Source organism: Microcebus murinus, chromosome 11, assembly GCF_040939455.1.
Source record: "Microcebus murinus isolate Inina chromosome 11, M.murinus_Inina_mat1.0, whole genome shotgun sequence".
Lineage (NCBI taxonomy): Eukaryota > Metazoa > Chordata > Mammalia > Primates > Cheirogaleidae > Microcebus > Microcebus murinus.
In genome coordinates this window covers 90245936-90273211 of record NC_134114.1, presented here as the reverse complement: position 1 = coordinate 90273211, position 27276 = coordinate 90245936, and the positions used below count along the sequence as shown (strand labels likewise).

At 39.1% G+C, this 27276-nt stretch overlaps 1 protein-coding gene and 1 long non-coding RNA gene across 2 annotated transcripts in view; one reads left to right on the top strand and one right to left on the bottom strand.

The window, feature by feature from the left end:
• Positions 1 to 204, bottom strand: part of DMXL1 (Dmx like 1) — a 167539-nt gene extending 167335 nt beyond the window's left edge. The window contains exon 1 of the mRNA XM_076008303.1: positions 10 to 204. The gene's annotated coding sequence lies outside the window, so the exon portion shown is untranslated. The remainder of the gene's footprint in view (positions 1 to 9) is intronic.
• Positions 125 to 27276, top strand: LOC142873756 (uncharacterized). The gene is made up of 2 exons (XR_012921725.1): positions 125 to 212; positions 27194 to 27276. It is a non-coding gene; the product is annotated as an uncharacterized LOC142873756 (long non-coding RNA).

The following is a 27276-nucleotide window of genomic DNA, read 5'->3' as shown; positions in this document are numbered from 1 at the left end:
AGGACTCACTTTTTTACCACAGTGTACATATCCGCAAGTGGATACAAAAACGCCTGCTCGCGTCAAACACTAGCCAATCCCAACCTCCGGACCTAGGGCTCCGCCCTCTAACGAGGACAGACTGGTATCTTTGAGGCTTGTGAAGGAAAACGCTGTCCGTTTGAGTGTTGCGCACCATGGGCCTAGTAGAAGCATAATGAACCCAGAATGAGGTGCGATTTATGAAGTTATACTTCAGGCTGGGGCTTAATCTAAGTGTTGGGCCAGGACGTTTAGAGGGGAGAAGTGCATTCTAGATGGCATCGCAGGTCCCTCGGTGCTGGTAGGACTACAAGTCCCAGGGTGCACCGCTTCTCTAGGCGGCCCCAGAGTATCGCTAAGTTAAAGTAACCCTTGAAACGCCTGTGCTGGCAGGATATTGGTTTCCCGGGGTCACGCGCGTTTCCGACGGGAGGAACCAATGTGTAGGATAATTTTGGAACGGCTTAAACATTTGACAAGTACTAAAGTGGTGTGTCTTAAAACTAAATGTAACTCAAAGCAAAGATCTTGCCTTAGTTAAAGAAATAAAATTAAATAATAAAATTAATTTTATCAATTTTAAAAATTAAAAGGAAAAAAATAAAAAATAAATGTATCTTTCTTTTTTGAAACAGAGTCTCACTGTGTTGCCCGGGCTAGAGTTCACTGGCATCAGCCTAGCTCACAGCAACCTCAATCTCCTGGGCTCAAGTGATCCTCCTGCCTCAGCCTCCCGAGTAGCTGGAACTACAGGCTTGTGCCACCATGCCCGGCTAATTTTTTCTATATATTTTTAGTTGGCCAATTTCTTTCTGTTTTTAGTAGAGGCGGGATCTCGCTCTTGCTCAGGCTGGTTTTGAACTGCTGACCTTTACCGATCCTCCCGCCTCGGCCTCCCAGAGTGCTAGGATTACAGGCGTGAGCCACCGCACCTGGCCCAACTAAATTTATCTTTTTATTTTATTTTTAAAAATTTTTAAATTTTTAAAGATTTTTAAATATTTTAAGTTTTAATTTTTTATTTTTTATAGCATTGTGAAGCAGAAAGAACTAAATTTATCTTAACATATGTTTTGAAATAGTACTACTAACACTGCACCAACCCTACCTTGAGCATTTGTTTTGACAAAAAAAACCCTAAGAATTCCAGAATGATCAGTGTCACAGCTATCAACTATGAGATTCAGCTCTCATTGTATTTTGACACAAGTTTTGTATTATAATTGACAAACATCTGTTTATATGTCTCCCTCTAATACACTGTAAGCTTCTGAGGGACAGACTGTGTCCTCTGCCCAGTTGTTGGTTTTGAAGGGCATTTCATGTAGCAGAATAAAAGAAACTAAGAAATCTAGTAGTTCAGAAATCTGAGATCTATTCCTGATTGTCGAATTAACTAGCTGTGTATGACCTTGAAAAAGTCTGTTAACTTTTAAGACTCATTTTCCTCATCTTTAAAATTAGGAAGGTTAACTTGAACCTTCCTAGGAAGGTTCTTGAACTTGTCAAGAACGTTTTGTTTGGCATTGTCATTTCTACAACTCTGTGCGTCTGTTAATTTTTATTTAAATTCCTTCAACCTATAAGTATGAGCTCTTGAGATAGACTGCCTGAGTTTGAATCCTGGCCTAACCACTCACTTCAGCAGGTTACTTAATTTCTTTGTGTTTTACTTTCCTTCTCTATAAAGCGGGGATAATAGAAGACTTTCCTCATATGGTTATGAGAATTAAATGAGAACAATATTTGCCACATAATAAGCATTCAATAAATGTTAGCTGTTACTATTATTATTCTTAAATAAACCTACCTTTGACATAGCCTTTCTAAGGTTTTCCAAATAGTGTCAAACCTCAGTCCAAATCAAACTTCTCAGCAATGTTTGAGACTGCCACAAACGTTCAGAGGCTACCCCAGTCTGGATCCAAAACTATAGACCTAGAATAGGTAATAAAAAGCAAGGACGTTCTTATGCTTCTTTTTCATCAGAGATACTTATCCTACATTATTAAACTGCTCATTAAAAGACTTATCTTTGGCCAGGCGCGGTGGCTCATGCCTGTAATCCTAGCACTCTGGGAGGCCGAGGCGGGCGGGTTGCTCGAGGTCAGGAGTTCGAAACCAGCCTGAGCAAGAACGAGACCCCCCCATCTCTACTATAAATAGAAACAAATTAATTGGCCAACTAATATATATAGAAAAAAATTAGCCAGGAATGGTGGCGCATGCCTGTAGTCCCAGCTGCTCGGGAGGCTGAGGCAGAAGGATTGCTTGAGCCTAGGAGTTTGAGGTTGCTGTGAGCTAGGCTGACGCCATGGCACTCACTCTAGCCTGGGTAACAAAATGAGACTCTGTGTCAAAAAAAAAAAAAAAAAAAAAGACTTATCTTTGATCTGCAGCAGATGAACTATTTCAGTGAAATAGCTAAATGCTTGTAATTTAGCAGGAATGAAAAATCCTCCAACTATGACCTCTCAAGTCTTTTGCAAAAAGATGCAAACAAAAAATTTTGATATGTTAACAGCAAACAATGAAGACTGGTCTTATATTATCAACATGATACAGTGTTCTAAGGAAACTACACAGTAAAATCCTAAACTGAGAGACAATATAGTAAAGTGGAAGGAGCAATAGTTGAGGAGTCAGGACAATTCAAATGCTAATTCTGTCACTGCCACTAACTGGAAGTGACCTTGGAAATGACATTTTAACTCTTTAGGCACTCAGTTTTCCCATCTTTATAGAGAGGAGTTTGACCAATAGCAAGGGTTGACAAATTGTGGCCCAGTGGGCCAAATTTGGCCTGCTGTCTAGTTTTATGTAGCTCTTGAGCTAAGAATTTTTTTTTTTTTTTTTTGAGACAGAGTCTCACTTGTTGCCCAGGTTATAGTGAGTGCCGTGGCGTCAGCCTAGCTCACAGCAACCTCAAACTCCTGGGCTCAAGTAATCCTGCTGCCTCAGCCTCCCGAGTAGCTGGGACTACAGGCATGCGCCACCATGCCCGGCTAATTTATATATATATATATATATATATATATATATATATTAGTTGGCCAATTAATTTCTTTCTATTTATAGTAGAGACAGGGTCTCGCTCTTGCTCAGGCTGGTTTTGAACTCCTGACCTCGAGCAATCCACCCGCCTCAGCCTCCCAGAGTGCTAGGATTACAGGCGTGAGCCACCGCGCCTGGCTAAGAATTTTTTTTATTATTATTATTTTTAGTGACAGGTGTCATTATGTTTCTAACTTCTGGGCTCGAGCAATCCTCCTGCATCAGCCTCCTGAGTAGCTGGAATTATAGTCATATGCCACTGCACCTGACTAAGAATGGTTTTTATGTTTTCAAATAGTTGAAAAAGATTGGCCAGGTGCAGTGGCTCACACCTGTAATCCTAGCACTCTGGGAGACCAAGGCAGGAGGATCCCTTGAGCTCAGGATTTTGAGACCAGCCTCAGCAAGAGTGAGACCCTGTCTCTACTAAGAATAGAAAAAATTAGCCCAGGCAACAGAGTGAGACTCTGTCTCAATAAAATAAAATAAATAAAATAAAATAAAATAAAATATTAAAAGAAGAAGAATAATTTCATGGCACATGAAAATTTGTGAAATGCACATGTTCACAAATAAAATTTTATTGGAACACAGCCATGTATGGTTGTTTGCTTATTGTCTATGGCTGCTTTCACACTACAGCTGCAGAATTAGGTATTAATAGTTTTGACAGAGACTATATGGCCTGCAAAGCCAAAAATATTTACTATCTGGGCCATTAGCGAAAAGGTTTGCTGACCCTTGACCTATAGGAAGGATCTTCTACTACTTTATGATCTATGAAATAGTTTTTGTCATGTGGAAGTATTATTGTACTATATAACAACTCAGCTTAATGAGCAAAGCATTTAATGTTAATGATTACGTGAGCATCTTTGAGTACATCTGTTTTATCCTTGATTCCCCAGCATTTATTATGGCAGGGTAGATACTCACTAATAGTTGAATGCAAGGATGGATATTGATAGGACCTTACCTTCATACATATAAAAGTTTCCCTGAAAGAACTGTCTCAGGGAGATGGCCAAAAAAATCCCTTTGCATCCAAGCTGCTGTTCCTCATAGATGATCTCCTAATGTTACACAGCTCCTCTTAATAAGATTCTATCTGGGCCAGGCGCTGTGGCTCACGCCTGTAATCCTAGCTCTCTGGGAGGCCGAGGCGGGTGGATTGCTCAAAGTCAGGAGTTCAAAACCAGCCTGAGCAAGAGCGAGACCCCCGTCTCTACTATAAATAGAAAGAAATTAATTGGCCAACTAATATATACAGAAAAAATTAGCCGGGCATGGTGGCGCATGCCTGTAGTCCCAGCTACTTGGGAGGCTGAGGCAGGAGGATCGCTTGAGCCCAGGAGTTTGAGGTTGCTGTGAGCTCGGTTGACCCCACAGTACTCACTCTAGCCTGGGCAACAAAGTGAGACTCTGTCTCAAAAATAAATAAATAATATTCTATCTGATCTTAAATCCATTTCTGACTTCTTATACAACCTTAGCATAACTCTGACCTCATCAGAGATGAGGAAAATGAGAAAGATAAGAAGATGGAGGAGGTGAAGGTAAATTGAACATGTTTTCTCTTCATCTTCCCCTTCCCTGTCCTCTTCTTGCAGGTCGAGAAGGCAGTGCTGCCTGCTTCTATCCCACTTCTTCACAGTCTTTATCTCCCTTCTGCCCAAAGCTTACAAATCCATCTGCTAATACAAGAAGTCCAGAAGAATTGTTTTTGTTTGTTTTTGAGGCTTCTTTTTTTGTTTTTATTATGTGTGTGAGTGTTGTTTGGTTTTGGGGGTTTTTTGAGACAGAGTCTCATTCTGCCTCCCCAGCTCGAGTACAATGACATCATCATAGCTCACAGCAACCTCAAACCCCTGGGCTCAAGCGATCCTCCTGCCTCAGCCTCCCAAGTAGCTGGGACTACAGGCACATGCCACCACACCTGGTTAATTTTTCAATTTTTAGTAGAGATGTAGTCTTGCTTTTGCTTGGGCTGGTCTGGGACTCCTGGCCTCAAGTAGTCCTCCCGTCTCAGCCTCAGAAAGTGCAAGGATTACTGCCCGGCCAGAATTGTTGAATCTAATTATTCCCTCAACTGTAATTGAATTATATCATTCTGTCCTTTGAAAGCTAACTGGCTAAGTGTTTTTGTGATTTTTTTTCCTTTAGTTTGTAAGAAATAAAAGAGAAAGCATGGCTCTAAAAAAAGAAGTCTTTTTTTAAAAAAATACAATTCTGTATATTTTGCATAACTACTGGCAGCAAGATCTCATCAAAGTGCTAAGTGATTTCTGCAACTGGCAGGCCAAAGATAAATTATACTGTCTATAATACTAGTCTTCAAGAAGAGGGGGACTTTTATAGAAGTCAACTGGTGGCGACAGTACAAAGAAAAGCAAATAGGCCAAACTGAAATCCTTGAAAAGGAAAAGGAAGCTAGCTCAGATTGAGAAGTAATCACATCTCTTCCTCACTCTCTGATTTCCTGGAATCCTTGTCATTATCCTCCTCCCCCACCACAGAGTTACCAGCCTCTAAGTCCCTATCCTCCCAGGGTCTCTGCCACAGGAGTTACCAATAGGGGCTTCAGTCCCCACTGCCAACACTCAGCAGTTCAGGGAAGTTAAAGAGTACAGGAAGTTCTTAATCACATGACCAAGGCTGAATCAAGGTGAGTGTTTTGCTGGAATTTCACACAATCATTTTGAATTCATTATCTCATAAAAATAACATGAGGGTCTCTGTGCAACTAAAGCATTCCCAAAACCTGCCTTTACTGTCAAATAGCAACCTTGCCCATAACAAAATTCATCAGGAATAGTATAGATTAAATAGATATGTGAGCAATTAATAGGAACTGTAGCCATCATTTATATAATAATATTGTTGCTATAGAGAGATTAATTCCAACACTTCTAAAATTTGGAGATTACCACTAAATGCATGTGGCTTACATGCATATGCTCAGTTGGAGGGTTCTTCATCCATAAGCATTTATAGGACAATTATTTATAAAAGATACTGTTTATTAAATACTCATTGTACACTGTAACAGGTATTTTGTTTATCTGATTTAAGCCTCAGCAATCCTATAAGGGTAATATTTTAGTTTTACAAATTAAGAAACCTAAACTCAAAAAGATTGAATAACTTACCCAAGGTCATATTAGATCTGGGTCATATTACCACCTAAGGATTTGAACTCAGATCTCGTAGACTGCAATGGCCTATTAAGCGTTCTTCAAAGACCCCACAATCCTAAGGAAATATCATACAATCAGAGCTTACTACTCCTCCCACCACCTGCCATGAATTAAGTTGGCTACTCTGATTCGGGTCTTCAGTAATTCTCTGATAGGAAAAAAAACACCTTCTCAAAGCAGTTTTCTCCTTCCCTTCTTTCAGATGGAAGGAAAACTCACCTTTCCTTGCCCCACCCTAACTATAATATTATTAATATATGCATTCCTTCTTTCATCAGAAACTCAAAAAAAATTATTAATATAAAAGCCAGCTTTTGTTGAAAAGTGAACTACCCAAGTACTTACATAGCCTCTTTTCAGAGAGAGGGAGATAAGGAATATAAGTAATTCTATTGAGAAGCAATAAATGATTACTAGGGAGAATGAATGGATTGGGGAACAGAGATTAATTTGTAAATGGTTTTTTTTTTTTGGAAACTGAATGAGCCTGAGAGACAGACATTATCTTGTAATGGTTATATTGCTTCAGTCTTTTTTTCTGCAAAAGATAGTAAAAAAACAGTTGTTCTCTGTGGAGGGTCTGTGTGGTCTTTATGTAGAGAGGGGAAAAATCTCTTCCAGCATCTGTTGATCTTTAAGGGCCTTTAATTCAAAATACTAAACTACAGAGCCATATTTTGGGGTGAAATATTTTGGCTTCCTTCACTACCCAGTCTCTTAGGAATAGCTATCTCTTTGTGTCTGGCCTCTCAGTCTTGAGGCCTCCCTTCCCCCCCCCCATATCTTTTTTTTTTTTTTTTTTTTTTTTTGCCTCCTCAATATCTCTAAGGATATTGCAAGTACCAATTAGATTGTAAGGTTTTTTGAGAGTAAATAGTGCTGGTTATTTCATTGTTCCTAGCACAGTCTTTACCTAAAAGAGTTTTTACCCCAAGAAGAAGCTTAGAAGTACCATTGTCTTTGTTCATGGAAAGCAGAACTATTTCAGTGTGGTCATGTAGATTTAGATTATTTGGGGGGCCTAAATATATGTAGTAGTACTTCCCAGCCAAAGGAAAAAAAATATTTCCCTTCTCTTCCTGAGGCATTCAGGCTGTCTCAGTTTTCTTATCTGGAAAATTGTTGGATTATCTTGAAAGTTCTCTCCATCTGTGAAATCTCCTGAATGTCTAGTGTTCTATTTTGGTTTTTGACAAAGACGTAGAGTTCTCAGCAGGTAGTTAGATTGCAGACAGGAGGGAATGCCTTTGTATCTTATGTACAGAATTAATTCATTGAGCTGAACTCTAAGGTGGGCATTTCATGCAGGCAGAGTTTTTGTTTGCCCTGTATTCCAGCACAGAGCAAGACACAGAGAGACATCTGTCCTGCGTTTGTTTTCCATTACTTGCTACTAATAATGACTGTCATTAGAAAGTACAGAGTTGCCAGGGACCCTTCAGATGTTTTGTTTAATGAGCCTACTCTTGTGGAGTGGCTCTGCTGGCTTCAGTGGAAACAGAAAATGTGGGAAGAAGTCGCAAGTAGAAGGCCTCAGTAGCAGAAAGGAAGGTTGGAGACCAAAGATGTGATGAGTAAGTTGGAGGGAAGCCCATTGCTGCAGAAAGAGGCTGACTTGATGTTAAAGGAAAAATAAAGTAAAAATCCAGTATATTGGACTAAAAATAAAAAGAAAAGTGAAATAAGTATCTCCAAAAAACTCCCTGATACTCAGCCAATTAGGTAGATATTCACTTATTAAAAGCAAATACTGTTCTTCTAGGAAAGTTTTGGAATTACCAGTAAGGTACATACATCAGACATTACTTTAATCAGATTGTGGTTCTTATACCCAATGGAGTTTTCATGAGGGGGAATCGGAAGTCATCAGCTGTACTTTTGAAAGGGAAAGGAGGAGCTGTGGAGAGGAAAGCAACAGAGAGTTTTGTTCAGCTAGGAGTAATTTGAGGGCAACAGACAGGAATGTAGAACATGAAGTATGATTCGGGAAATCATCAGAGACTACCACTTTCCTCTACCTAAAAAGGTGAGAAGAGATAGAGGATGTAAGTTAATGAACAGAAACTTAAGGGATGTTTTTCAAGCATGGGAAGGAATAACTACAAAAGGCTAATATACTGTGACAGTAAAGAAAGCAGAAGATGTATGCAGGGAAAAATAATTTTATAACCAATTAGATTACACAGAAAGCTTATCAGAAACTATGGCTGTACTCACTCATATATGTATTATGGAGTGCCTGATGAAGCAGAACATAAAACTTTACAGCAAAAGAAACCCAGAAAATGTCAGCCTCTTCTCTGTGTAGGACAAGACAATATTGCAAGTGCCCCTAAGGCAATCTATGTATAAGTAAGAGTCAGTTGAATGACTACTTTACTTATGCAAATATAAACTCAGGCTGCTTATGTGTAAAGATGGAAGAGTAGCTAGGTATGGTAGCTCATGCCTATGATCCCAGCACTTTTGGAGCCCAGTTTGGGAGGCCAAGGTGGGAGGATTGCTTGAGGCCAGGAGTTTGAGATGAGCCTGAGCAACACAGCAAGACCCTATCTCTACAATCACATTTTTTAAAAATATGCTATTAAAATCCAATGTGAGGCCGGGCATGGTGACAGACACCTGTAATCCTAGCACTTTGGCAGGCTGAGGCTGGAGGATTGCTTGAGGTTCAGGAGTTTGAGAATAGCCTAAAGAAGAGTGAGACTTACCTCTACCAAAAATATAAAAAATTAGCCAGATGTGGTGTTGTTGTCTTGCACCCCCAGATCCTTGGGAGGCTGAGACAGGAGGATTGCTTGAGCCCAGGAGTTTGAGGTTGCAGTGAGCTATGAAGATGCCACTGCACTCTAGCCAGGGCAACAGCACATGACTCTGTCTTAAAATCCAATGCGGCTTAATATTTGGAAAAAGAAATAGGTGAGATTTATGGAATTTATTTTGCTTACCAGGGATTCTTCTGTGAATTTTTTTTTTTTAAACAGAGGCTCACTCTGTTGCCCAGGCTAGAGTGCCATGGCATCAGCCTAGTTCACAGCAACCTCAAACTCCTGGGCTCAAGCAATCCTTCTGCCTTAGCCTCCCGAGTAGCTGGGACTACAGGCATGTGCCACCATGCCCGGCTAATTTTTTCTATATATTTTTAGTTGGCCAATTCATTTCTTTCTAATTTTGGTAGAGACGGGGTCTCACTCTTGCTCAGGCTGCTGACCTTGAGCGATCCTCCTGCCTCAGCCTCCCAGAGTGCTAGGATTACAGGCGTGAGCCACCACGCCCAGCCTGTTTCTGTCACTTTGGATCACAATATTATAGCATGGTAACTTAAACCAACAAGAGAGTTTCAATTTTCCTGCATCTTTATAAAATATTAGCATGTGAATTAGCAGAGAGAAGAGCATTAAAGATTGGAGAAAAAGCAAGAATACCATTCCTGAAAAGTGCCTCATACATAATTTGACCTAAGTAAATTTAATTGCTGGGAGAAAAATAAAAGCATAGACACAAGGGAAAAATTAATGCTATAGAAAAACATCTAACAATGCTTGAACAAATAGAAGAAAGCAGAGTTGGGGAATGCATAAAATGCTTAATCTTTCAACCTGCTGTGTTTCCATTCTGTGTATAGCAAAGCAAAGAAAAAGAGACACTTTTTAAGAAGGAAATTCAGCAAACAGCTTTCTAAAAAACGGTATTTCTGTAGCTGAAATTGCTAGAAATTCAAATGGCCACAATACTTTCCCCTGTGTTCTAGAAGAACATTGCCATATTCTCAGTGCAGAGGCTTTTGATTATAGTTCCTGAATCAAAAGCATCCATAGAGAGAGAGCTCCCCGTTACACATACTGCTTTAATTAAAGCACATCTGAAACAAAAATGGATTTTCAGTAAGTAGCCCCTTTTCTTTCTAAATCTTAAAAACTAGAGGTAGATAAAAAGAAATACCATTTTGCTATAAATGAAAAAGTCGTTTTTGCCATTGGAAAAAAAATCTAATCCTTGAGTTTGCATTTTTCATATATGAATTTTTTTTAAAACTAGAAGATGGTAATTTTACATGTTTCTATTCTTCTGTTATAGATAATGCAGTCTGGTATCTGATATGGTACATTTGTTTAATATTTTTCCAAGGAAAGTTTTTATCTTGGAAAAGAAGAGGGAGAAGATTTTGGATGTTTCACTTAGAAGCGTTGGAATAGAAACAAGTCACTGATTAGCAGGGTTGGATGACTAAGGAAATGGTGTTTTACTAATGCAGTAAAAATAGAAAGTAGCAAGATTAGTCATTTGGGGTAGGTAAGGCTAAGACTAATTTTAATGTTAAGTAATCATAGGACATCTCTTGTAGAAGATAGTTGGACAGATGGGATTGGAGCTCTGGAATGCTATCAGAGCTGATAATGCAAAACTGAGAGATATCTATTAACTGTCAAGAGTTTAACCTCAGGAAGGGAGGTCATTTCCGAGGTATAGGGTGAAGAAAGCTCAAAGTAGAGAACCAAGAACTAAAGCTTAGTGACTACCCAATAGTAGTCAGGGGGATGGGAGGAGCATCGAGGAACCATTGGAGGGTTTTTTTGCTTTGTTTTGTTTTTTTTGAGACAGAGTCTCACTCTGTTGCCTGGGCTAGAGTGCCGTGGCGTCAGCCTAGCTCACAGCAACCTCAAACTCCTGGGCTCAAGCAATCCTGCCTCAGCCTCCCGAGCAGTTGGGACTACAGGCATGCGCCACCATGCCTGGCTAATTTTTTCTATATATTTTTAGTAGAGACAGGATCTGGCTCTTGCTCAGGCTGATTTCAAACTCCTGACCCTGAGCGATCCAGCCACCTCAACCTCTCAGAGTGCTAGGATTACAAGCATGAGACACTACGCCCGGCCATTGGAGGAGTTTTAAGAAATATGTGGCTTGGTTGCTTGGGCAAAGAAAAAGGATTCTGCTCTAAAAGAGTAAAATGAATTAAAGTCCAAGAAGAGAGCACTGGATTTAGGATTTTAGGAAGTCATTAGGGACCTTCAGAAATGCCCTTTTGGTGAAGTAGGAGGGTATCGATATTAGATTAGATGATGAAGATGTAAGGAGACAGTGGTTGTCAGCAATAACTATAAATTGTGTTTGTCCTTGTACTTACTTTTATTGTCCTGTCCTGAAAGAGGAAAATGATGAAGAAAATTACAAGGCTTTGAAGAATTAGCCCACAATGAGGGACTCAGTCCTTCAACCAAGCCTTGAATCTGACCTGGACACCTAGAATTGTTTGTTTGTTTTTTTGAGATAGTCTCACTCTGTCACCCAAGCTAAAGTGCAGTGGTGTTATCATAGCTCACTGCAACCTTGAACTCTTGGGCTCAAGTGATCCTCCTGCCTCAGCCTCCTGAGTAGCTGGGACTACAGGCTTGGATACATGAAAACAATATCTTTCTTTTTCTTTCTTTACATCCTTCTGTCTTTCTTTTTAAAATCTTTTTGCTTGGTTGGTTTGTTTTTATGGATTAAGAAGTTTTTTAATTGCCCCAATATCTAGGAGACTCTGACTGGGAGAGGTGCTGACTGGAGAATACCTAGAGTACAATAGATAAAAAAGCAATAGTTTCCCAGGCTTCCATCAGAAAACAAGTCCTTTCTAGCAGTGGCTCTGGACCACTGTTTTTTTGTTTGTTTGTTTTTGTTTTTTATTTCGGCATATTATGGGGGTACAAATTTTAAGGTTTCAATAAATGCCCTTTTCCCCCCTCCTCCCACAAGTCTGAGTTTCCAGCATGACCATCCCCCAGATGGTGCACACCTCACTGGACCACTGTTTTAAAGAGTCTAATTAGTTTGGTTCGCTGACCTTGATTGCTACCTTTAAAGGAGGCTTGAAAGCCTGCTGGGTCTCCTCAATTTGCCAAGCCCTGCTACGTGGATCTAGTCAGCAATCTTGTTGTCTGACCACACTGCTTAGCTAACCCCATTTATGTCACACCCTACTGCCTGTGTCTTCTTTTGAAAGGCTAGTCTAAGAACTAGCTGCTCACACAAGTGGGAAGACATTAAGGATTCTTGGTGGAATAAACACTCAGGAGATAAAGAATGGGATGGTGGGGTGAATTTGGAAATGGCAAATGTAGAGATACAGAATTTTGGCTAGAGAGAGTGGAGGTAGAATAAGAAAGGTTAAACTTGATATTCTTCATTCTTTCTACAAAGTAGGATACAAATCCTTTTCAAAGAGGGAATGTGAATTGTACAGTATGTGAATTATGTCTCAACCAAGCTGTTTTTAAAAAGCAGTGAATATAATAGATGCAATAGAATTAGAAAAGTATTGAGTTTAAAAGCCACATTCTTATTAGCATGGCAGTTCCTATTTATGGATCTCTTTAATGATGTTTCTATAGGAGTGATCACATTAGTCTGTATGTTCCTCTCTTCCTTCTCATTGAAATATTAGATTGTTCTAAAGATTGCCACAGAACCTGTTCAACTTTCTAGCAGTCATTCCAGGGAAGAAAGAAATGGAGCATAACCATGTTTACTATTCAACAACTGCAAACATGATAAAATACTAAATACTGTAGTGTACAAATAATATTTATATAGTATATGTTGGGCTGTACATAACAGACTAAGCAACCGATATGAAATAGTAAAGACATCCTTCCAGGTGCAATGATTTGGGCCTATAATACCAGTTAGGCAGGGCTGAGGTGGGAGGATTGAGCCCAGGACAGGAGTTTGAGGCCAGCCTGGGAAACATAGTGAGACCCATATGATTATTTCCAGAATAGTTGGCTGGCACAGTGTAGCTTTCCCCTGATGGGCACATATTGGCTATGGAGGCACCAAATGTTTTGTCCTCACCAGATCGCATGCAGGAAAACAGGAAGGGTGGGTAATAAAAAAGACATTCTCTTCACTTTCTACCTTTCTTTTATCAGGGAGGAAAATCTTTCTAGGAATCTACCAAGCAAACTTCCTATTATATCCCAGCAGCCAGAAGTGAGCCACATTGCAAGCCCCTAGTTTCAAGGGAGGCTGGAGAAATGAATAACTGGCTTGTTTAGCTTTTGAAAAAGAAATGCACGAAAGGAGGGATTGGAAATGGCTACCAAACTGTCTGCTACATTCTTTACTGGGAAAAAGGATAATAAAACAAATATTTGCTTGAGGAACCTCAGATAGGAACAGATATAATTTACATTCAGGTGAAGCTTAAAAACTGAGGACTAAGATTTGAGATGTGAATATCACACCTGAATAGCAAACAAAACTTCAAAAGCCAAAACATGAGCATAGGTTATGAAAATAAGTCTGATTAAGATAGCTTTGGGTTTTGGATTCCACTGAGTTTGGGAGGACTGCAGATTTCTTGTAGCAGTGGCTAACTCTTTTGGAATTCTCCCAGATGCCTGCGGGGCCAAGAGCCAGGGTATTTGCATCTCAAACAAGTCAGCTGGTGTTTCTAACAGCCACTCCTAATAATGATATTTATGTTTCTTTTCATCTTACTTTTGGATTGGGTTAAATATAGCATCTCTAAACTTCTCAAAGAGATTTTAAGTCAAGCCCTTCATATTATACGTTATGATATTAGAGGATAAATCCAGGTACTAACTAACATTGGAAGAGTATAATCTTCCAATCTCACACCTTAGATCCTTGCAAAAGTCAAAAAACTCAGGAAAACAAATAACTGTTTTTCATTCAGACTGTGGTCAAATCATATGTTGTGAAGGCGTATTCCTGATTAGTAATTTGAAAACTCAAAGAACATTTTCTTTTTTTTTTTTTTCTTTTAGGCATCCCTGAGGGCAAAGAAAAGAACATTTTCTGTACATATTTTATTATTCAAAATGAGAAAAGAAACTACAATGGTTTTTTGTTGTTGTTGTTTTTTGGTTTTTTTGAGACAGAGTTTCACTTTGTTGCCCAGGCTAGAATGAGTGCTGTGGCATCAGCTTAGCTCTCAGCAACCTCAAACTCCTGGGCCCAAGCGATCCTTCTGCCTCAGCCTCCCAAGTGGCTTGGGAGTACAGGCATGCGCCACCATGTCCGGCTAATTTTTTCTATATATTTTTAGTAGGCCAATTCATTTGTTTCTATTATTTAGTAGAGACAAGGTCTCACTCTTGCTCAGGCTGGTTTCAAACTCCTGACCTTGAGCGATCCTCCTGCCTCTGCCTCCCAGAGTGCTAGGATTACAGGTGTGAGCCACCGCACCCAGCCCCACAATGGTTTGTTTTTCAACTTTACTAATAAATGGAGATATCAATCACATATTCTGACTTTTTAACAACTTTCACTTCAATGACTGTTTAATTTTTTCCCCCTTTTTTTAAGCAATAGGGTTTCACTCTGTCACCCAGGCTGGAGTCCAGTGTCATGATCATAGCTCACTGCAGCCTTGAACTCATGGGCTCAAGTGATCCTCCTGCCTCAGCCTCCTGAGTAGGTGGGACTACAGGCACGTGCCACCATGCCCTGCTAATTTAATTTTTTTGTAGATAGGAGGTCTTGCTATGTTGCCCATGCTGTTCTTCAACTCCTGGGCTCAAGGGATCTTCCCACCTCAGCCTCCCAAAATGCTAGTGTGATCCACTGTACCCAGCTAGAAACAAAAAATTAGCCAGGCATTACGGATTTTTATTTTTAAAAAAGGAAATATAGAACTGATTTAAAAGAGCACCATATTCACTATTATGAGGTTCTGCAGTATAAAAAAATGAGTTAATAGGCACATTCAAATTTTAGGCTCCAATTTCTGTGTTCTTTCTACTTTATCATGGCTGACTCCCCCAAAAGATAAATAGGAAAAATTATTGCCAAATTCTGCTTATATTAAGAATATTCTTGGCTGGGCACAGTGGCTCACGCCTATAATCCTAGCACTCTGGGAGGCCGAGGCGGGAGGATTGTTTGAGGTCAGGAGTTTGAGACCAGTCTGAGCGAGAGTGAGACCCTGTCTCTACTAAAAAAAAAAAAAAAATAGAAAAAATTATCTGGGCAACTGAAAATAGAAACAAAAAATTAGCCAGGCATTATGGTGAGCGCCCTTAGTCCCAGCTGTTTGGGGGACTGAGGCAGAGAATCGCTTGAGCCCAATAGTCTGAGGTTGTTGATCTAGGCTGACACCATGGGCACTGTGACTGACAGAGACTCTGTCTCAGATAAAAAAGAATACTCTTTGTGAGATGCAATGGGCTCATGGCTGTAATTGCAGCACTTTAGGAGGCTGAGGCAGAAAGGTTGCTTGAGGCCAGGAGTTTGAGGCTACAGTGAGCTATGATCACGCCTCTGTACTCCAGCCTGGGTGACAGAGCAAGACCCTGTCTTGGGGGCAAGGGGATGAGAATCTTTCCAAATGTTGTACACAAAATACATTAAATCAGAAAGCAGGTTCACAATTAAGAGTTTGTGGGAGACCCACTCAGAATACCAGAGCTGGTATGAAGATTATTTTAAGGTGAAGACATTTGTGATTCAACAGATGCAGAAAGAAACCTTGAAGCTTCCTTTACTGAAAGCAGGAACTTTTGGGGAAGGCGGCTGTCGTAAATTCCCTCTTAGCAGCGGCTTTTACTCCCAAGGAGGAGGCCAAGAGTAAACCTACCATAAATTCCGTCTCTGGGGAGTTTTATGGCCTAAGGGCCACCTCAGCCTCCCAAAATGCTAGTGTGATCCACTATATTTCTAAAAGGAAATATAGAACTGATTTAAAAGAGCACCATTTTATAGATCAGTTTTAGGTATACTGCAGAATTGAGAGGAAAGTACAGAGATTTCCCATATATCTCCTTTTTCATGGGCATAGCCTCTACCATTAGCAATGCCCAACCAGTGTGGTACATTTGTTACAACTGTTGCACATAATTTGATACATCATCATCACCCAAAGATCATAGTTTACATTAGGGTTCACTGTTAGTGTTATATATTCCATGGACTTGGAAAAATACACAATGATATGTATCTTCTACTATAGTATCATACAGAGTAGTTTCACTGCCCTAAAAATCCTCTTTGTTCCAGCTTCCTATATTTTTATAGGCTAAATCTGGCAACTGTAACCCAAAGCCTTCCTACCAGCCCTCAGGAGAACTTCCTCTCAGAAAGGTCTTGCCAACTTGCTGAACGTTCTAGAGTTCAAAATATGGCAATCATTCATTTGTTTGGCAAATATTGATTTGCAACGTTGTATTTTTAAAATTTTTTATTTATTATTTTTATTTTTTTAGAGACAGGTCTACTCTGTCATCCTGGCTAGAATGCAATGGCATGATCATAGCTTACTGCAGCCTCAAATTCCTGGGCTCAAGGGATCCTCCTGCCTCAGCCTCCCAGTTAGCTAGGACTACAGACTCACACCACCATGCCTGGCTAATGGTTGCCCAGGCAAGGATTTGCAACATTTTAAAGTGTTTTGTAGGTATCTTATGCTTTACTTGATGTTATAAAACACAAAAATAAATAAGACAATCCCTGATCTCCAGGGACTGTAAAATGCTGGCTCCCCCAAATCACCTAAACAGCCTGTTGGTAAGACAAAGCTGTTTATTATATACTGCAATAGGAACACTACCTCAGTAGTCTTAATAGTGTCTAAGAGAGGGAAGGTCAAAGTTGGGATATTTATTGAGTTTTTTGTTTTTATGGCAGCAAAGACACCAGTGTTTACTGAGACTTTTTTTTTTATTAAAAATTTATTTAATAATTTTGATAAAACTTCTTGTCTTTGCATGCTTATTTATTTATTTTTTTAGGTTCATAGGTGATAGAGATTTTAGGGTTTTATTTAGGACAGATCTTTTCCAGTGTGGGGAGTGTAGATTAGGGTTGGTTATATATCCTTAGATATCCTTCTTGTCTCTTGTGACCATAAGAGACAAGAATGTCAAGCAGATGATGGCAGAGAAGAAAGATGCATTTGAACTCCTGAATTACCATCCCTGGACCACCCTATCTCCAGTCATCTTGTTTAATCTCCACTTCTGTCCCATGTGGCTAAGAACATCCTAACTAATTAAAAATAAATTATTAAATACTGGTACAACACTCTTAAAGAAAAGTTTAATTGAAGACAAAGTAAAGAGATTCTCTAAAACCAATTTCATGTTAAATATGGAAAATCAGTGAATACTAATAAATAAAATGCAGGCCAAAAAAAAAAAAAAAAAGGTAAGCCAGGCATGGGGACATGTGCCTGTAGTCCCAGCTTGAGCCTAGGAGTTCAAGACTAGCCTGAGTAACATAGTGAGTGAGACCCCTTCTCTAGAAAAACAAAAACAGCCCAGGCAAGGTGGCTAATGCCTGTAATCCTAGACTCTGGAAGCTGAGGTGGGAGGATCACTTGAGCTCAGGAGTTTGAGTCCAGCTTGAACAACAGTGAGACCCCCATCTCTACTAAAAAAAAAAAAAAAAAAAAATTAGCTGGATGTGAGCACCTGTAGCCCCAGCTGCCCAGAAGTTTGAGGTTGCAGTGAGCTACAATGATGCCGCTGCATTCTACCCAGGACAACAGAGTGAGACTCTGTCTACAAAACAAAAACAAAACCCAAAATGGAGGTGACCTTTTGTTGTCTTCTAATGATGAGGTAAATCTTAAAAGTAATTTCAACTCTCTACTTACTGTTTTAGATCAGAAAGGTCATACTGTTTCCAAAGCTAAGTTATAATTTGATCAAAGTTCATTAGATAGACATGATTTATCCTGCCTTAACAAAATATCATAGTTTGGTTGCTATAACAAAATATCATAAAGTAGATAGCTAATATACAACAAAAATTTACTTCTCATAGTTCTGGAGGCTGGAAGGTCTAGGATTAAGGCAGATTTGGTGTCTGGTGAGGGCCCTCATTTTGATTCATAAACGATGCCTTCTCAATGTGTCCTTACATGGTGGAAGGGGCAAGGGGTCTCTCTTGAGTCTCTTTGATAAAGGCACGAATCCCATTCATGAGGGCTCAGTCCTCATCACCTAATTACCTCAAAGGCTCCACTCTCTAACACCATCACCTTGTGGCTTCAGACTTCAACATATGAATTGTTTGCGGGGACACAAACACTCAGACTATAGTGTATCCCAAGGAGATATTATAAATCCTTCTGACAGTCTATTTAGGCTGTCCAAAACTTTGCTAAGCCAGTTACTGAGACACAGTTAAGAGTACTGCTTGGTGGCACTAGCTTTTTCAGGCAATGGGTTCTGAAATAATGTGTTTGAGTAATGTGTAGGAACCAAGGGAAAGTTTCCCATCTGACCTCAAAGTGTTCACTGAAAATAAACTTAAAATAAGCAGATTAATAGCACAGTCATAGCATTGTTAAAAAAAAATAAGCAGATTAATAGGAGAAACAGGCATATAAAATTTATTAATATGCATATGGACATGGGAGTATATATGAAAGTATGAGACTAAAAGAGGGGCCAGATGGTTGAGGCTTATATAATACTCTTTTCATGGGGAAGAAGATGGGCCGGACGTGGTGACTCGCGCCTGTAATCCTAACACTCTGGGAGGCTGAGGCGGGAGGATCGCTCAAGGTCAGGAGTTTGAAACCAGCCTGAGTAAGATCCCGTCTCTACTAAAAATAGAAAGAAATTAATTGGCCAACTAAAAATATATAGAAAAAATTAGCTGGGCATGGTGGCGCATGCCTGTAGTCCCAGCTACTCGGGAGGCTGAGGCAGGAGGATTGCTTGAGCCCAGGAGTTTGAGGTTGCTGTGAGCTAGGCTGAGGCCATGGCACTCTAGCCTGGGCAAGAGACTCTGTCTAAAAAAAAAAAAAAAAGAAAGAAAGAAATTCCTGAGGGAGTGGGGTCTTATGACAACAGCATTTCTTTTGGAAAGTGCTTCTCTCAGTCAGATAAGAAGATTCCAGAGGAGAGGCTTTCTTGGAGCATTGGGAGAAAAGATCAGAGAGACAGGGAGGTGGGGGAAGGTCAAAAAGAGATCTTGAGGCTGCTTTTTTAGGTTAGCATGTGAAAGCCCCATATTTTGAACTCCAATAAGTGTCTTCTCAAAGCAGCTGTATGACTTAACTAAGATTGTGGTAACAAACCTCTTCTTTGGGAACCGAAACATGGATAGACCTTCATGAGTTAAAAATGAGTCCTTCAGCAGTTCCTGCTCTGGTTTGTCTAACAATAATGGTCATAGCAGCTAAACAAGTAGGGACCTCAGCAACTTATTTCAGGGGTCTCCTTTAAATTTGATGGTCCTTCATGCTGGACAATCTTTGGTTCTCACTGAATATATACCACATTTCTTAGTAAGTAAGCTTACCTCTTATGAAATCCTATTGTCTTCTCTGTTACATATTTCTAATCATTGCTATAGTACTTTAAATCCTACTACTTTCCTTCCATTACCTGAAGAGGAAACTCATGACTATCTAAGGTATATGTCTATGAAATACCTTCGCTCCAGATAGATTTATTAGAAATCCTTTTAGCAAATCCAGACTTAACCTTTTTTGTTGATAGGTCAAATGTTAAAACTAAAACAGAAAAATATCAGGTAGAATACACTGTTAAAAAAAAAAAAAACATGAAAAACAAAAAAAAAACGCTAGTCACTTCACTCTTAGAATATAACCCTTTGCCAGAGGAAAAATTTGCCCAAATGGCAGACCTCACTGTTTTCACTAGAGCTAGATTAGAGTTAGCTAGATTAGAGTGTTAACATTTACAGAAAAAGTAGATATGTTTTTGGGGTAGTTTGTGAAGTTAAAGTGCCTCTGGAGACAAAGAAGATTCTTGACCTTAGATGGAGCCCAATTAAGGATTGTCAGGTTTTTTTTGTTTGTTTGTTTTGTTTTAAAAGGTACTCAAATGTCAATTTTATTGCTTAGGCACACATTTATTTGCTACTAGGAAGTAAAAATACAGCACATCAAAATTTCCTTTCATTACAGTTTTTGAAAACCAGAAAATCTAATCAATTAATCTCTAGCCCAAACTACCCAATGTTTCCTTCAGATTCTTCTCCCACAAGTCACCGCTGCAAATTCTTGATGTTGAGTTTTATCGCAGTGACTTTAGGTTACACTAAAACACATGGGAATACTTCAGACCTATTGGGGATTTTTTGGGTAAAATCAAAAAGTAAAGCTAAAGTATACTGAAGTTATTCAAATACATTCAAACTACACACATCCCTTATAAATTACTAGTATCAAGTTAATAGGGAAAAGATACAAGAAACAGATATCAGAAATCATAGATTATTAATAGATTATATAATTCAAGATTATTGCTACAATCTATCCTAACAAAGCTTTCAACTTGCTTCATAAAATTACCAGCAAAAAAAAAGAAAAGCATAAGAATAAGGTTCATGGTAAAATGGGCAGGATGCCATCATCACATCCCTATTTTAGCATTTTCTGAAGGATCCCATTTGTAAAGCACGCAGAAATTACACCTGCATCTGAATGGTTTACTTCTTGATTTACCCTGAGTTTCCTCAAATCCAGTGTTGCTGTTGTCGTCGTCGTCGTCTTCTTCTTCCTCTCTTTCACGCTGAAGTTTCTTGATTATAATATATCGCAGTCTTGCCAGCCTGTTTTTCTGCTCAGATAATAGAGTCCTCACTCCTCCTCTCCTGTAAGGCATAAAAACGCCACCTTTCATAGCCTGGGTGACTGTTTCTTCTCTAGCCGGCGGTTGGGGTTGGGGTAAATCCTCTGGTGGAAGGGAACACAGAGTGGTGCCAGCGCTGATAGACAATTTACTAAGGTTCCTTGTTAAAGTTTCAGAGAAGTTAAAAGACTCTGAATTGTCTCGAGAATTTTCTTCAGTGAGCATGTAAGACTCTGGGGTCAGGTCTGAGTCGGGCATTTCTGAGAAGTCCATGGCAGTCTTGTCACAGCGGTAAGCTTCTCCTGGATCTTTGGGTCTCAGCAGAACGACAGGAAACCTGGAGGGGACCCTGTCGCTCAGAAAGAGCCCGAGAGGCCGAGCTCCAGTAGACGGTGCGGGGAAGAACTGAACTGACCAGGATTGTCAGTTTTTAAAGAATTTTGAGTATTCTAGTATTTTCTAAGGAGGTAGCCATTATAAAAGTAGGAGTGCATACACAAATGCTCTGGCACTCAACTAAGATCCTAGCCCTCATGATACCTCAAAAAACTACATATTTGAAGAGGTTCAAAGAGCCTATAGAATGCCAGCATTCAACAGAGGTCATGTAGGGGCCAAGGGAAAACTTCCCTTTCGCTCTCTGAAGGTTCACTGAAAAACCAACTCACAAAAGGCATTTTAATTGGAGAAAAGGCATACAAAATTTATTAACATGTACACTGGGAGACCCACGGAGTGATTACCGACCCCCAATAGAGTTCAGAAGCTTAAATACCATCTTGAAGTTACAGATAGAATGGGGGCTTGTATCCTGGCAAAACAGGTTATGGTGGCAAAACAGGTTAGGGCAGGGGGAGGAAGAGGAATTCTGTTGAGGGACAGTAAAGGATTACTAGAAAGAATGAATGGATCTGGGAACAGAGATTAAATAGGTCTCTTTGGAATTTGAATAAGACAGATGTTATTTTGTGAAAAGGTCTGTTCAGACTTGGTTATATTCTTGGACTTCTTTTCTGAACAGAGAAGGAGAAGAAAAAACAATTGTTCTCCTTGGTGGATCTGGATCTCAGGTAGATAAAGGAACTTCAAGTTCATCCTGTGCTTTGCAGGTGGGAGGTGTCAGAAAGCCCCTGAGTCTTCCAGAGTCCAGCATGTCAAAGCATCATATTTTGGGGGTATCAGTTTCTGAGCTCCAACATTCACAATCCAGCTAAGTAGGAGAAGCATGTAAGCAAGTAAATACAGTAAGAGATAAGTACTCTTACAGATGTAACCTATAGGGCAAATGGGACACACTGTATGGAGGAAATGGTCAGTTCTTAAGAAGGGAAAGGGAGTAGTAATGAATCTGGAAGTTTTTTCTGGAAAGGGAGGACTTTCCACGCCAAGCCGTCAGCATAAGCAGCTCAAGCAAAGGCTATGAAGCAGCTTGGTCAGTCCAGGGACCTGCAAATATTTTGTGTGGCTGAAGCAGTTGGGTGACAAATAAAAGATAAAACATTTATTTTAGAACCTTCATACCTGCCTCAAATAAAGAAATTTGAAGGAAAGGAAAGAATTTGGCAAAAGCATAATTCTTTATTAGTACATAGAATGTTTTACCTGAAAAGCTTTTGATTTTACTATTAATATTATAACCTGATCCTGATAGTCTTATCTCTTAACTGTCCTAAAATTTAGCTTTAAAAAAAGGATTATGCCAAATATATCAATTCTATTTATACACTTCCTCCCACCATTATCTAGTTGCTGCAAATTTTTAAACTCTCATTCTGGATAAGCATAAATTCATGCAAACATGTTTACTTTTAACTGGCATTCAATTAGAAAGTAGTCATGTTCTGATATTCAGAATATTTACAGACATGACCTGTCTGTAACCTGTCCTTATACCTGACTAACAAATATGCATTTGTATGTGTCTGTGTATGTGTGTACATCTTAGATGTGTACACACATATATCATTTCTATTTTTGTATCATTTTATGATCTAAAACCAACATTCCATGCTATCATCTGATGGTTTTCTAATTATTGTTATGTAGCATTGTTGTTAGTAAACACTGTACATGGAGAGAAGTATTTCAATAAACCAGTTGAACCACTATTCAATGCTCTTACTCAGTATTTTTACTGAGTAATTATTATGTTAATATAAATACATATTAATATACTAGTATAGATATATTATTTTCAAAACATAAGCAATGAAAAACCTAAGGACAGAAACAAAGACATCCTTGTTTTCTCTTATTTTTGGACCTCAGATTTACAGGGTTAAGCTAATAGCCATACTTGTTGGTCATGGCACATAGCCATTATTTGTTTTGTGTTTTAGGTAAGAGAAGTATTTTACATGTGTACACCCATGCATTTCCAGTTAGATGGAAATGAAACCCTAGTAATGCTTTGAAGTCAGAGAGACCAGGGTTTGGATTCTGATTCTGTGCCACTTAGTAAACATATGATCTTGGGCAAATGATTTAACCTCTCTGAGAGTCCATTTTCTCCTGTGTGAAATGGCATTGATAACTACTTCATAGGGTTCTCGTGAGAACTGCAGCATGCACGTAGGTGATTAGCACAGTGTCTGGCACATGGTAAGCGCTCAGAACACTCTTGCTAATGTTAGTAGCTTGTCAAATGGTATCAGAACTTTGAGTTTGGACAAAGAGCAGTCCAGGGTTGGAATCCCTACTACTATTATGCTATGTAACTTTAAGCAATCACTTTGCCAAACCATGACTCGGTTTCTGCAGCTGAAGAACGAAAATGACATTGCAATTGTTTGCAAATAAGATTGTGAAAACTTAAAGCACTAAATCAATGTTAATTTTTGTCACCTCGTTAAAATCTCTAGTTTATGCTCCTGAAGATAAGTATAATTAATATTTTGTACTTACAGTGTTCCTTCCACTCAGGCATTAATAAGACATTCCAAAGGTGAACAAACGTAAAGCATTGACTCTGCCCAGGGTTATGGAATCAGTAAGACAGTGACAGGAGGAGCAAGTATTCTGTCCATCAGTTGATGGACAATTAGAGAAGAAATTCATCTTCTGTGAAGACTTTCATGTTTATACCTGTGAACTAAAATAAAATTTTAAGGCTCAACCCTACCAGTTGACTAAATGGACCCCCTCGTGGCCAAAGGAATATCCTAAAACTAAATTGTCTGCCCAAAGGAGGGAGGTCAGATATGCCTCATCATGCCCCCCTCCCTTCTTGGAGACAACCTTTATAACCTATTAACAGGCCTAAGGGTATGCAAGACAAACATGAAGGTCCTCATTTGACACAACAAATCTATGTCCGGGTGGCTTATCTCTGATACCATCTCCTTATGTTAAAACCTTCCAAGCCTTTAGACAAAGCTTCATGTCTTTAACCAATTACAAGCCAAAGAATCTTTAAACCCACCTATAACCTGTAAGCCCTCCCACTTGGAGATGTCCCCACCTTTTTGGGCCAAGCCAATGTATGCCTCCCACGTGTTGATTTATGACTTTACCTGTAACCCCTATCTCCCTGAAATGTATAAAACTAAACTGTGACCCAGGCACAGCAAGTCCACCTGCTCAAGGTTTCTTGGGAGTGGCTCTGGGTCATGGTCCTTAAATTTGGCTCAGAATAAACTTCTTTCAAATATTTCAGAGTTTGGATTTTTCCGTCCACATACCTGAGTAGTAAATAATAGCAAGTCCTCAGTGAACTTTACCACCTGCTCCATTAGGAAGTGAGTGGCACTAATGACCCGATCTTCAGTGTGAGTTGATATTGCAGGTCTCTAAGTTACTTGAATAACTATGGCCATTCCTTTTCCTTTCAGTGCCTAATACTGCCATAAAATTTAGCTCCCCCACAGGGTTAGCAGCAAAGGAAGAAAGGTTATTTTGTAAAAGTGATGGAACTCCTGACTCTTCTTAGGCACTTTGCTTTGACTCTTTCTTCTTCTCCTCCTCCTCCTCCTCCTCCTCCTCCTCCTTCTTCTCCTTCTTCTTCTCCTCCTCCTCCTCCCCCTCCCCCTCTTCCTCCTTCTCTTTTCTTCTTCTTCTCCTTTCTTCTTCTTCTTCTTCTCTCTTTTTTAAGACTAGTCAAGTGCAGTAGTGAGACAGGGGTAAAGAGTAGAATAAGGAGTTCAATCTGTAACTCACTGAATAATTAAGTGAGATAACTCACTACCTTTGGACCAGCCAACTCACTTCTTAAGGCACTACTTGTGTTTGAATCTTGGCTCTGTAACTTTAACCCATCAGGGCTTTAGTATAGTTAACAAAAATAACACCTACCTCATGAATTAGACCAGCATCTGCACTATACAAAAGGATCAATAATATTAGCTATTAGATTTTTTTTGAAGTTTTTTTTTTAAATTTTTTATATACAGAGTTAGCATGGTTTCTTTCAGTGAGTGGGCCACCTTGGATAATCCATTCAAAGAAGACCACTTAGTCCAACTTAATGAAACTGATGTCCTTTGTGATATTTCTGGATCAGACCGTGCTTGTTTGAGCAGATTCGACAAGAGCGAAAAGCCTGGCGGAATTTTCACTGGTGGCTCCAGTAGAGTTGCTGATGACCTGTCTTGCTTTCAGGAGTGGAATGAGGCAAAAGGCTAATATTAGCTATGAGTTCTACAGCCAAAACTGTATAACTAACTGGAATGTGGTTCACCTGAAAGGTAGAAATTGGCGATAAAGTTGGCTTAAATTAAAATAATTTATGAAGAGTTACCATTAAGGTATCAACAAATATCACTTCATAGTCACATAATAACACCAATTATTTCCTCCTCAACACTAAAATTCAAAAGTTTTTATAGCACTGACAAGCACATGGGCTTTTAAGTCAGCCATGACATTTACCATGTGTCTTTGCCTTGCTTCCTTCATCTGTAAAATAGTTAAAAAGAGTACTTTCTTCATGGAATTGCTTAGATGACAGAGATTTAAATAAGATAATGCAAGTAAAGTGATTGGCTGTTTCTGATAAACAGTAAATACTTACTTAATATTATGTTAATAATTAATGTTAATGGTTGTCACTTATTTTAAATAAAATAACAAGGCATATAAGTTGCTTCTGAGATTCCTAGTTTTAACTGTCATTATCACAAATTTAAATGTGGTCAGAATTAGGGCTTCTCATTGTAGGTTTAGACATAAATAAACAATCATAGAACAATCCTATGCCTGGTCTATAGTAAATACTCATCTAAATATTGTTAAATGAATGGCTCTGTGAGTATACTGAATGTTTAACTTTCCTCTGTGAACCTCACAGCTGAATATCGAAGATTTTTTGTTTGTTTTATCTTATGGTTTCAGGTCAGTTTAGCTGAAGGAGGTTGTTTATGCCAGCACTAAGTCCTGCTCTATCTAATCTAGTCTTGATCTAAATCTGTTAAAAGCAGCTAAAAGAAGCCATAGCCAGTTGGCCTCAGAGTGGACATTGAGAAAGTATGCTCACGCCTATAATCCTAGCACTCTGGGAGGCCGAGGCGGGCGGATTGCTCGAGGTCAGGAGTTGGAAACCAGCCTGAGCAAGAGCGAGACCCTGTCTCTACTATAAATAAAAAGAAATTAATTGTCCAACTAATATATATAGGAAAAAAAAATTAGCCAGGCATGGTGGCGCATGCCTGTAGTCCCAGCTACTTGGGAGGCTGAGGCAGCAGGATTGCTTGAGCCTAGGAGTTTGAGGTTGCTGTGAGCTAGGCTGACGCCATGGCACTCACTCTAGCCTGGGCAACAAAGCGAGACTCTGTCTCAAAAAAACAAAACAAAACAACAACAACAACAACAACAACAAAAATAAAGTATGGAAAGTTTGAGAAACCATTTTTATTAGAGTAATAGGAAAAGAATAGGCTATTATTTTCTTAACTTTAAATGTCTTGTATATATGGTGGAATTTGAATTACCTTCTCTATGGGCTAACTCTGGTGAAATTATAGTTAGCATTTTCCCTCACCCAATTTACTCTGCTTAAACCTCATTATTGTCTTAATAGATTTAAATTAATTTTAATATTAACTCAAGCAAAATGTAATAAGGAAGGTAAACCTTTATCTCTACTCTTCCTCAAATGCATTCCAAAGCAAAACAGAAGTTTTACATTATGCACTGTTCTCAAATATTCAAAGCACTGCCATTCATCATCTAAAGAGAAAAACACTTTTTAAAATGGTAATAATAAATTAACAAAAGATTTTAGCAAAAAAAAAAAAATTGCCATTAATTTCCAAGGGGAAGCAGAGTTGTGTTTATCTATTCAAAAATGATACTTACAATGGGTTGTTTATTAAATTTGCTTTCCTCAATCATAGCCCTTAATCTGAACTTTGTCTTCATTTGCAGTGAATCGAGGATGTTGCTGTGGCAACACTGGGACTCATGGCACTAGAAAGTGACCAGGTGAAAATATAACCATCTACAGCTCT